The 12,733-nt window shown below is 39.9% G+C and overlaps 2 protein-coding genes across 4 annotated transcripts in view; both read left to right on the forward strand.

Annotated features, from left to right (window-relative positions):
* Positions 1-12,733, forward strand: part of LOC146493869 (protein NLRC3-like) — a 53,453-nt gene that overhangs the window by 31,531 nt on the left and 9,189 nt on the right. The gene's annotated exons all lie outside the window — the stretch shown is intronic.
* Positions 1-12,733, forward strand: part of LOC146493871 (stonustoxin subunit beta-like) — a 50,039-nt gene that overhangs the window by 4,055 nt on the left and 33,251 nt on the right. The window contains exons 2-3 of one of the 2 annotated variants that reach the window (XM_085149735.1): positions 683-856; positions 1,040-1,194. The gene's annotated coding sequence lies outside the window, so the exon portion shown is untranslated. Of the gene's footprint in view, positions 1-682; positions 857-1,039; positions 1,195-12,733 lie in introns of those variants that run through there. The other variant, XM_085149737.1, reaches the window with a different exon arrangement.

Genomic DNA, 12,733 nt, shown 5'->3' on the forward strand with positions numbered 1-12,733 from the left:
ATCGGTGGTGTCGTGAGGAGAATTTCAGCTCATTATTCATGTTACAGAAACACAGAGGTACGAGACCAGGCAGAAGACTTTCTGATTATTTGTTTTTAGTTCAAATAATTCCATTGTTGTCTAGTGATGGTGTGGTAAAGCTCTGTGAATGTGTCCAATTTTTCTGGCCAGTTGCTTCGCCCAAAGGCAGATCACACAAAGCCTCGTTTAACTGCTTATTATGAAGAACTGACATCTGCTGGTCATTTAATGTTCAGCAGCACTGCTGTGAGAATACCTGTAGGATACATACCAGTGGATATGTAAGCACATGCACAGCTGCAGGGCTAGAAGGGCCAAAATGAATTAAATAAATAGATTCTTAAATAATTAATTAAATGTGTCAATAATTGTTTAATTAAATATATTTAAAAATCAATCAAATTGAAATTCATTTATTGGAAATTACATGGCATTAAATCAATTATGTATATATTTAATTTATTAAGTATTTTGAACTTAATTCATTAATGACATTTAATAAATTATTTAATGATGACTAATTGATTAATTATTGATGATTAATTAACCCTCCACATGATTTAACCTCTATAGAGATGATATTTTATCTAGATCGTGTTTTTTTCAAAGGTTCAGACCAGAAAGTTTAACATGATTATTTTTCTCATTATTGTCTCTTCAGATTGAGTGTCTGTAATCTCTCAGAGAGAAGCTGTGAAACTCTGTCTTCACTACTCAGCTCCCAGCCCTCTAGTTTGAGACAGCTTGACCTGAGTCACAATGACCTGAAGGACTCTGGAGTGAAAGTTTTGTCTTCTGGACTGAAAGGTCCATTTTGTGAACTGGAAACACTCAGGTCAGCGTTCTTGAAATGTTCAGTAGATGAGGTTTAGAGGTTTACAATCTAAGGTTTAGATTGACTAATGGCTATTTTTAACTCCTGTTTTAGTCATGCCATTTCTTCATGATTTTTGGCTGCAATTTCCTGTTAGCATTTAGCTATTTTGCTATTCTCTAAGAGTATTTGTCATGTCTGCAGGCTGTCAGGCTGCCTGATCACAGAGGAAGGTTGCAAGTCTCTGGTCTCAGCTTTTAGCTCCAGTTCTTCCCATCTGAAAGAGCTGGACCGAGCTACAATAACCCAGGAGAGGCAGGAGTGAAGATGCTTGAGCAGCTAAGACTGGACACTCTGAGGTATGTAGATGGCCGTTACAGCCACAAACAGTGTCTGATAGATGAGGAAACTGGCTCTGTCTGATTACTTAATGCTGGAAACCAGTGTTATTTGAACAATCACACATATAGGAACATTTTTCCCATTTCTGGTCTAACTTAAACAGTAGATGTCTGTATGGGGTCTCAAAGGACAAAATCTCTGTCAGCAACAACGGTGCAGCCTGTTCAAACTGATCTCTGGAAAGGAACTGACATTTTCACTCTCTTTATTTATTTTAAGTTTTATCTGTGTGCAGAGACCATGTCCAGGACATGTTTAGCCTGGCCCAGCATGAACTAGAATTAGGGGGAAGTTGTTTCTCCAGCTTAGAAAGACATATTATTAAAAGTAAATGGATTACTAGGTCACTCAACTTAACTGGCCACCTACTAAAATGGGCTATTTTGCACTGCTAGTTTGCTGCTTCTGAACGTTTACTACTGAAACTTGTTTGTGCTAAAATATCAAATTGATCTTCTGGACTTTGTGATAATAGTTAGTGGAAAACAACAGAAAAATAGAATGCAGTCAAAGTGAACTTTGGTCGATCAACCTTAAAATTATAATTATAATAAGAAATAATCATTCCAACAGAAAGAAGAGATTAAGAAACAAAGGGATGGAGCTGGTGGAGGAAACCGGGTCACCAGTTGGGTGTTAGGCCCAGACTAGTGGGTGTTTTTGACTGTAAAGTGGATGTAGCACTAACAACCACTGGTCCTGTTACCCTGCAGCCTGCACTGCAGGATATGTGTTGCAGCACTGAGAGCTCCAGAAAGAGCCTTCATGGTGGCCCTGCAGCCAACCAGCACTTCAGTCAAATGCTGTCAAAAGTGGTCCCAGAGACACTGTTAGCTGTAACCATCAATGACCAAGAATTGTGTCATTTAATTCAGGGTTTCCCTGTATTATTGTTTGATATCATTTCTGAATAAATAAATCAAGATGACGAGCCTTTACATGCACTTATGTTAGTATAAATATACAAAAATAAAAGATCATTTTCCTGTTAGGAGAATAAGAAATAAATATATTCATCACATGCATCAAATCACAACCTCCTCCTGCAAGAGTGCAGCGTTGTGATTGGTTGATGCTGTTTCCATCATTTATGTTTGTTTACCTTCAACAAATTTGCTCTACAGAGCATTTATTAATTAGAAGGATTATTAATAAACATCTTTCTCTCCAGCTTTTGGTGGAGTGAAACAATAACTCCTATCTCCAGAGGTCCACAGGTCCACTGGCACCTGGTCCTAACTTCACCCATGTCTGCACCCTCAGACATCCCACTGTGGAGGCCTCCTCGCCTGGACCAGTGGCTGCCCTTGTGAGACAGACTTTATGGTCACAAAAAGCCCTAATCTGAGAATGAAGGCTCCTTTACATAGAAAGCAGTATGTGGTGTGATGACCGCTGCATTAGCTCAAAATATGTGATGCACTGGCTGCTGCACTCTACCTGTACTGAATCAGTTTTTGTAGCCAGTCCCAGTCTTTACATTTAATATGCAGCCACTCCCTGACAGCATGAATGTCACAGTGTGTTGAACCTTGACTGTGGCACATGTCAATGCTCCCTGGACATCGTGCTTAATAAAGGAGATTAAATGTGATGTGATTATGAGTTTTGCTCTTTTGAAGTTGAAACATTTATGTGTCAAAATGTTGGACTGTTCCTTTATCAGTGTGTAACAGTGTGTGTATGAGAGCCATGTAATGTCCATGTGTGCATGCTGACTGTGCTGCTCTGACCCCCCTCCTCCTTTCAGGGTGGAGCCTGCTGGAGTCCGATGGTTGAGACCAGGTCTGAGGAAGTGTAAGTGTGTTTTTAATGGGATTCATGAAAACAAAGCAGCACACATTCAACCATCTTCATCATGTCAGGAGTCATCATCAAAGTGTCAATCAATGAACAGATGATGGATCAATAACTGCAGCTGGATTGTGTTTGTTCTCTCCATCAGATTCCTGTCAACTCACAATCGACACAAACACAGTGAACACAAAGCTCCAACTGTCTGACAACAACAGGAAGGTGACACATGTGGAGGAGGTTCAGTCATATCCTGATCATCCAGACAGATTTGATGTTTGTGAACAGCTGCTGTGTAGAGATGGTCTGAAGAGGTAAGAAATGGAAAAAACAAAACAAAAACAATGCTTGGACACTGCTAGCACGGGGCGCGTCCACAAACGCAAAGCAGGAGATGAAGCATCGCTGAATATTTTTCCAAACCAACTTCATTCTAAGCCAAAGACTAGAAAATATGGTGAAGCAAATCTTCCCTTTGGTTTCACCTGCACAAGTGCCGAGGTAGGTCTCCCTGCAGGGTTGGTTTTCCCTGCATCGGGAGCAGCGCTGGGCTGTTTAAATCACGGACAAACAGGATCCCACATTCTTGATTTGTAGTTCACAAACACTTGTTGTAATGACTAACTACTCCTGACATGTTGGAGATGCTAGCTCTTTATACAGTAAAGTTACAGCAGGATACAAATAACATCAGGCTGATCCTGCTACGATTTGTTCCCCCGGTTCAAATAACAGACAAACAGGATCCAACAGCTGTTTATGTTTTTGAACCCATTTTGCACAGAGAGACATTTTTTGAAAAATGTATTGATGCAATGTTGAATATTATTACACAGGAAAAAACCAACTACATGTAAAATAATCACACGGTGACGCCTCTGCCTTTGTAAACAGAGGGACAGTAACTGCGTGTAAAACCTGCAGACAGTCAGATTAACAGTATTTTGTCTCCATCATTCTGCAATTCATCTCATGTAAACAATAACGTGGTGCACAGCGTGACGTGAAAAAAGGCACATACCTTTGACGTTGCGAAATGAACTCTGTATTCCTCGTCCACACGTATACGCAAAAAGGGAGTTTTAAAAAATCTTTGTTTTTGGTGATTCGAAACGCCGTTTACGCGTGGACGAAACAGCTGCGTTTTTTAAAAAAGTGCGGACGCAGCGTAAAAGAGTTAGTAGTTAATTTTCTTACTACCTGTAATGTATTGCAGATTACTTGTATTTGCTTAATTGTTCACTAAATGTTTGAGGTGTGAAATAAACTGCAATGGAGCAAAATATGTGTGTGGTTGGAGGATGTGTGCGTGCGTGCACGCACGAGGGGGGGCGCGAACATTTTTCTTGTAAAACAAAGGGGGGCCTGGCAGCTGTTTTAAACTAAATGATTCACAAATTGTTATTCAACACAAGTTTGGTGAGCAGCAGGGCTCATCCTGATTTTTATTTTTGTGCATTATAATGATGAAATAACTTTGTCATGTCTGTGGTGGCCTTTGGAGAATTAAACCATCCTTTAGAAACTAGATATAAATGTCATATTTTCCAACATTGATATTTTTCTGTGTTTCAGACGACAATGAAAAGATAAAGAACAGTCTGGAAATCACAAGTTATCAATTCAAATGATTATTAGAACGCCACAAGAGAAGCTTCCTGTTATTTGTTCCACTCACCTGGTCATGTGATCCAGCTGTGCAGCCAATCATAACTGACATCACTTTCTACTTTGATGTTTCCATGGTGAATGGACTGATTCTTGTTTAACTTTTTTTTTTCTTGTTTTTTCGTGTGAGTCTGAGACCTGAGAACTTTTTTCCTGAGACCTGACGATGTCCTAAAATGTACACTGTACTCATTAGTAAAATGAAAAACAGCCAGCGTTGATGTTTAAGACAAGTGAGGTAACAGAAATACTATATATGGCAGCGGTCACCATGGCAACATCAATGTCGGTTGCTATGTATTGTATTGATCCTGATCCTGTGAGCCTCATATCAGGATATGCTGTTGTTTGTATTTGTTTTCTTCGTTACCATTTTTTTTAACAAACTACTTTCATCTTGCCATCGTTTGTCAGAGAGTCAAACTAAATTTGGTTCATCTTTCTACAATAAAAACATATCTTCATCTTAATTATTGTATGTGCAGAGTTGTAGTTACTCACAGTGACCACTGGAGGCATGTGATCCTGATAGTTTCCCTGGAACCGTCCAGTTCATCCACATTAATGAAGCTGTTGGTGATTAACGCTCATCTGTACAACTTTAACAACAATATTAAACATTTAGTCGCTCTACAAACAGTTTGTCTGATGTATAAACTGTGTCTTAAAGGATCAAAGTAAATGTCACATTGAAAGCAGATTTCACTGTAATTACTCTGTTTTAAATATTCCAAATATAATCTGGCTTGGTAATGATTTACTCATATATTGTCCACGCACACTAAAGCAGTAGGAGATGAGATGGAAAACAATTAGAAGAATCTTTACTCTTTAATGTCACAAATTCCTGTTCCTCTTTGTATGTAACATAACAACATACATGATACAGCTGCAGCAACTGAGGTGAGGAGAGAGGCAGCAACAAGAAAACTGGAAGAAAGGAGACCAACAACACCACCTGTGGAAATCTTTCCCCAATCAAGCGTAATCATATCAGCATTTCATCAAAAGCACACATGCTCCGACCTGACAATGGAGAGGTGTGGCAAAATCATTGAAATCATTTATTAAACAAATGAGTGCATCAAAAATAAGAGTGGAGCTGCAATGAAAGAGAAGTGAACTTTCTTCAGTTAATACAAAGTTTTCCCTAACAGGTGACATTTAATTAAAGTGACTTTATTACCACACACACATTCAGAGGCAGTCTACAGGAGCAGAGCTGCCAGCTATTCAGCAAATGTCGCCCTGCAATCCTCACTGCAATACCTACATTTGAAAATGAAACCACCTCTACTGTTCACTAGGGATGGGTACCGGTTCTGACATAAATGGTAGTAACCAGACTGAAAAGCAGTGCACATTTCGGTGCTTTATTTCCCTGAGCTGTGATACACTTTGGATTCTAGCCAATCATTTTACGTTTCCGAGGATAGTAGGTGGGCCCAGGTACGTACGTTCTTTTAGAGCAGAGCTACAGATTAAAAATGCCCAAGGCGAAGCGGTCAAAGTCTGGCTGTACTTCACAGCAAAAGATGCAAACTCAGCAGCTGCAACAAGTGCTTTAAGCTGATATTGTGATACTGTCAAAGGAGGTAACACCTCAAATCTGATGAAACACCTGGCGACGCATAGCGTTTTTTTTAAAAGCCGAGAAATGCACTGTATTTGATAGCTTGCTGCGAGACCTCACACCGAGCACATCTACGGTGGGTGTGGTGCCTGTTATCGACCCGGAGTTAGCAACATCCCCCAAAAACCCGAAGAGGAGAGTCCTGGCCCCTAGCCCTGCCAGTGTAGCAGAAATGATGAGGATGATGATGCAGCAGCAGCCGTTCTTCTCTGCGTGAGTAGCTTAATGTTGTTCGTGTGTAATTTACGTTGAGTAGGCTAACCACGTTATTACATTAATGCATGTAAGGTGAACTAGCAAACATCATCATAGCTACATGCAGCTGTCTTCTTGTTTGATGGCAGATACTCCCTTCACCCTGGACAAAAAGGCTAAAATGACCAAAGAAAAAGTGGAAAACAGTTAAACATGAGAGGTTTTTGGACAAAGTTTGTGTTTTTTCCATTGTTTAAGCTGCTTCCAGCCAAGAGTGATACCATATATGCCCCATAGCTGCAGAAAAGGCTAACATTGTTATCTTTTTACAAAAAAACAGCTGAACATGAGAGGTTTTTGGACAAAGTGTGTGTTCTCCATTCTTTAAGCACCGTTTAAGCACCGGCACCGTTTCAAAAGTACCGGTTTGGCACCGGTATCGGATAAAACCTAAACGATACCCATCCCTACTGTTCACACATGAAAAGTCGTGTGAATAACCATTTTTCCTCAGATCTCTGTTTTAGTAACTCTGAAGTATGAACTTTTGATTTTTGCATTCTGTTTGTACTGATAACTGTCAGTGGATTATTTGGATCCCAAAGAAATCTTTAACACACATGTAGTGATGGGACGTGTGCACTGAAACAATGGTTAGGAAACAGAAATCGCCTGAGAATCTGCTCATGTTTAAGATTTCTTCTTTACAAACATTTTCTATGGCTGTTCCCAGTATGACCAGTGATACAAAGCATGGAAAATGGGGATTAGTTCATTCAGACAAATACACTTTTTCAAATGTAAAAATAAAGAAATGAATCAATAAAATAAAAAGTAAAAGAAATAAAAAATAAGGGTCTGAGGCGTCTGTCTCACTGTATCCATGGCAACAATTTACTTTCTGTTCCTTCATATCAGAACCACATCTTTGAAATCAAAACATTTAAGATTCAAATTCAACCACAGATGTGTTCAATTAAATATTAAATGAAGCAGTGCAATGTTTTTATCACTATCCAAATTTGAACTCTAAGTAGAATATTTAAAAAAGCAACACACACACACACACACACACACACACACACACACACAGTATGCAGACATGATTTAGGTGATGATAATATAACGACTGCACATACCCGTGGGATGATTCATGTCCTTTTTCTTACTCTATGCAATGATGAACTTGTTGCTTCAGGACCTTCTTGATGAATTTGTTTTCTAATCCACAGTTTTCTACCTGATCTGTGTGTTTGAAGTTTGTGTTACTTCAAATGTAAAAGTTAAACAGACAGAAAGCATCAACGTGGACTTCAATCAATGTTTTGTGTTCATACAGGTCAGCTGTTGCACACAGAGGTCCTGGATTTACACTGTGCCCTGGTTCCTGTGTTTCTGTATGTAGTTTAGTCTAAAGTGGATCCTCCTCATGTACAGACTGAATTATCTGTTCAACAATCAGCATTTCTGATTCATGGATTTCATTTGTTTTTACTTGTTTTGACTGAGATTTCAACATATCTGTGGTGGCATCTGTTCAGTGTTATGGAAGTTTTACAGCACTAATCTCACTTCACTCTGTAACATAACAGTGAACAATATTACTATTAGAAAGATTATTAGAGAAGCCACAATCAGATGATCCCCTATGAGGTGTCCTTGGTTATAGTGTGACGTCATCTGAGGGGAGAGAGAAGAAAGAAACACTTCAGTGTTAATGAAAAAGTCATCAGTCTTCTTATGGGAAGAGACCTCCACCAGACCAAGACAGGTAACCATCCAACACGTTCTCATCCCAAAACCTAACACACCGATGCCATGTGACAAATCGATGCTATGTGACTATTAAATTCCCTTCTTTTGAATTCTTTTGGCGACAGAGAAAGACTTCCGACTCAGAGTGGTCAAGTTCAAAAAATGATCTTTATTGTACATTTCTGGAAACGGAGACCTGTACCCACTAACACACGCTCAGGTCTGAAAGCATTAGAAGCCAGAATGGGTATACATAGTTCTGCTATAGGTCACACACAGACACACACAGTTTCCATCAAAACAACTCCTTCTGCTCTGACTAATGTGTGTGTGTGTTACTTAGTTCTGCTTTTTCTGTCTGGTTTCCTGTATTTTATTAATATGCCTCTGCAGCTCTGCACTAAACTTCCTGTTTCTTAACTTCCCCTTACTAAAGCCTCTGTTGCTAGGCGACCTTTCACCCTCTGACCTCTCTCACAGACTTTATTACAAAGCACAAAAAACAATATAATCAGAAAATAAGCACTAAGAATATATATATTTATTGCGTAACAGTCTCCCCCTTTTTAACTCATTTTTTGAGTTAACCTAATTAACTGACTCCCTCAATAACTACTGTGAACTAAAATCAGATATAATTAACTTTGTCCTGGTAAAAAGCTCCAACATTACTTTTGTCAGTCTATGGAAACGATCTCTACACAGTTAACCCGTTTCCTCTTTTAAACATTTCCTCCTGGTTTCTAAGCACACACTTACAGTTCACTTTGTCCCTTCGCCCCCTTTAACGGGTGGAGCATATCCGGTCTGAACACTGTGTTTGGGCAATTGACATCACATTAAAATCATACAAACTATTACTAAAGCTAATCCTCCCAGTACCCTTCATTACTTTGTGCTCACATTATAACCTCTGTCTAACAAGCTTTTAATGTTCTTTTCAATCTAAACAACACATTTTCTGAGAGGTTTCTCTGTGCTCTGTGCTTCTTTTGGGTGCCCCTCCTCTTGGTTCCTGGATTCTCACCAACCCCTTCGTGGTTTTGCTGTGGTTCTGGAATCTTCTCCTGGAAAGGACAGGAAGGGAAAACACTAGGGGTGCAACGATACACAAAATTCACGGTTCGGTTCGATACTTTGGTGTCACGGTTCGATATTTTTTCGATACAAAAAAAAAATGTTCATGCTGTTTAATTTGTAATTTATTAAATTTTCACGGCACATTCTGCACCACATCTCTGTGCGTTCATCATTTGTTTGAAGCCAGCTCACCTCCTGCAACCACTTTTCCGAGAATACGCGCTTCTTTTGTGGTTCGGACTCCTTCTGACATTTCTTTGGAGGTGGAGGAAAACCAAAGTAACTCCTTAAAGGAGCTTCTTCGACATCTTTAAGAGTTCTAAACAAATGTCTGTCCTCCTCCAGAAAATCTTATGGACGCAAACACGCGTTGCAACTTCTTATCTTGTGCGCGTTTTTTATTTTGACAGCGAATGCGCACCTGCGGACCACTTATGTGCAGCCCTGGTTATTTAGCTCGTCATGTTGCAGCCACAGAAATTCTTTTGTCCATGAAACCATAAAGCTGCACTTTCTTTTTGCCTTATAGTCTGATTTGTCATAACTTTTCCGTTTTGTGGTAAGCTTTTCTTTGGCTGTCACTTCTTCACCCTGACCTTCTTATTTGGCTCAGCAGAACTAAAATATATATCCTGCTGATTTTACACACGCACTCACATAACACTCAGCGATTCTCTGCGATCAACCTCTCACATGTTTAAGCTGCGGGAGATTTCACTTGTCATGTTTGCATAGTAAGCTAACGATTGATAAGACGACATCAGAGGAATTGGTGCGCAAATTATCATCACTCACCAATCAGTGCTGTCGCTCTCTATACACAGTTCACGCGATTACAAAGTGAAAGCAAAAAACAAGCGCAAATTCAAACGCGATTTCAATATGTCACATATTGACAGTGGCCGATGCCAATGACATAATTACCCAGCTACATTTCCGAAAGAATGCAAAAGCATTGACATATATTTTTCCTTCCTACGATAGACCAACGGGCAGGGCAGAGAGATTTTGGTAGCCCGAAAAATCGCTAGCCCCGGGACATCGGGCTAGCGATTTTGTGAGCCCTGTATCTGATTGAGGAATCACTCATCTTTGGAAAAGAGAATTTATTACAGAGAAATGTCTCTTTCCAAAATAAAAGCTCTACTATACGCTTCTTCTGGGCTATATTCTCAGCAGCATATTAAACATATCAGGTCTCCATAAGGAGAATCATGTGCTAACGGTTGTCTAAATGACTCGGGTAAAGTTTGTAGCATGCTGCTTGTTGTTTTTGTCTGCTTCCACTTGTCTTTGCACGAGGATGATGTCGGAGTAAATGTGCAGTCATATTCGTTGTGTTCCCACTAGTGCTGTCAGCGTTAATCTGAAATGAGGTTAGCCACAACACGGCAAATCTCCGTTAACGAGCTACCGCGGATCGCCTCGTGCAGGGCTGGACGGCCAACACGTTAACGAGCTAACTGCGCTAACACACTAGTTCCCACCCATGTAATTGAGCATTGCTGGCACATCCAACATACTGTTTTACTTTAGTCCATGACGCGCTTACCATCAGGGTCATACGTCACATGAAGACCAAAATAGTTCCAAACGCCAGATCTGAATGAGGGTGGGGGAGGTTCAATTTGCCATGTTGCAAGGAGAGCTTAACTTCTGTGTCGCTAGCTTGCCCTGCGCTCAGTGAATCTGTGTTCGACTACTCCGCCTAGGCTGCACTGTCGAGCGCAGATCCACTGAGCGCTCAACACAGACAGCACCGTCAGAAGGAAAGTTGATAAAATAAATTAAAAATTTTGTATTGTTCGATACATATGCGTACCGAACCGAAAGCACTGTATCGAACGGTTCAATATCGATACGAGTATCGTTGCACCCCTAATATATATATATATATACATATATATATATATAAATATTTATATATGTGTATATATATATATCTATATACATATATACACACACACATATATATATATATATCAAATAATATAACGTTTACTACGTACAATATATTAGACAAGTGTGTTCCCTCTTTAACAATTGTTTCCACTACATCACATTAAAAAAAAATGTCACCTGCATGTCTTGAAGGAGTTCGTCAGCAGCTTGAAGCTCTTCCTCCAGCTCGGGATCCTCTGAATCACTCATTTTCAAACTAAAGAGGAAAGAGATTTTTGCAGAACTCAGTGACATAAACACATAACTAACGCAATTCAAATGATTTTCAGTCTTGGCGCTCTGGTTAACGTTAGCAATTAACGTTAGCATCATCAGTTTGTAAAGAGCTAGCAGAACTCTTAGCGCAAAAACTGCTTTAGAAAGAAAGAAAGCTTTGAATTAGGGAGAAAACCACGTCGGGGGAGAGGGTCCCCGGTTCTCCAGTTAGATTGTGCTTCATGTTTCGCCGTGACGGGGTTATTATTGGAGTAAATGGATGGCTGGAGCCTCTGCTCGAAGCGTGTCTTATCGCCGCGAGCGGGTTCATATTGGAATGAATTGACAACCCACAGCGTCTCATAAAAAGCATGAGTCTCAGCATGAGAAGTTAAGGGACGTGACAAATCATCAGTATTTTACGCGTCGGGAGTGAGAACGAGTTGTTTATACACTTTCCTCAGACAGGCACGAACGTTTTCACACTTTTTTCTTTTGTTTAAACACTCTTAAAGTTCAAACCTTGGTAGAAACATAAGTCCAGTATTATACAATGAAACCGTGCAAAACGTTTCGTCGGCATTGTTGTGTTTGTTGGGGAGAAAACTTACAAACATACAGTGCAGCACTTCAGAGTTACACTGCTAGCGATCGAAGATTTATATTAATTCGACAAACTAAACTCATTCTGTACTGTACAGCAGCGGTCTCCAACGTGTTTTGCTCCACTGTCCAGTTTAATGTCAGACAATATTTTCACAGAGCGGCCTTTAAGGTGTCGCAGATAAATACAACAAAATAAAATGATACAGATGTAAGGCAGTGACTGGAATAGGTCACAAGGTGTCGCTGTTGAGCTGCATATACATTGTAAATTTTAGCAATTTTGACCATTTGTCCTCTGCAGGACACCGTAGTTCAGATTTCTCGTTCGCGCGGGCGACATCTTGGTTCAGTGTTTACTGTGATTTGCAAAGGTAAGCACTGTCAGTGGTGTACTGCATTGGTTTTTTGTTTAAAAATAAGTGTTCCACTGTGTAAAATGACGGTTTGCTAAGCATATATTTTGTTTATTGAGAGGTTCATGTGCTGTCTAATGAGAGTATGAGCAGTTTGTGTGCATGTTCCATTTTGTAATATCTGCCGCAATTTCGGGCTACATTCCCGCTTGTTAGCAGAGCACTCATTCGGGCAAAGTAATGCAAGATGAAGCA

Source organism: Neolamprologus multifasciatus, chromosome 22, assembly GCF_963576455.1.
Source record: "Neolamprologus multifasciatus chromosome 22, fNeoMul1.2, whole genome shotgun sequence".
Classification (NCBI taxonomy): domain Eukaryota; kingdom Metazoa; phylum Chordata; class Actinopteri; order Cichliformes; family Cichlidae; genus Neolamprologus; species Neolamprologus multifasciatus.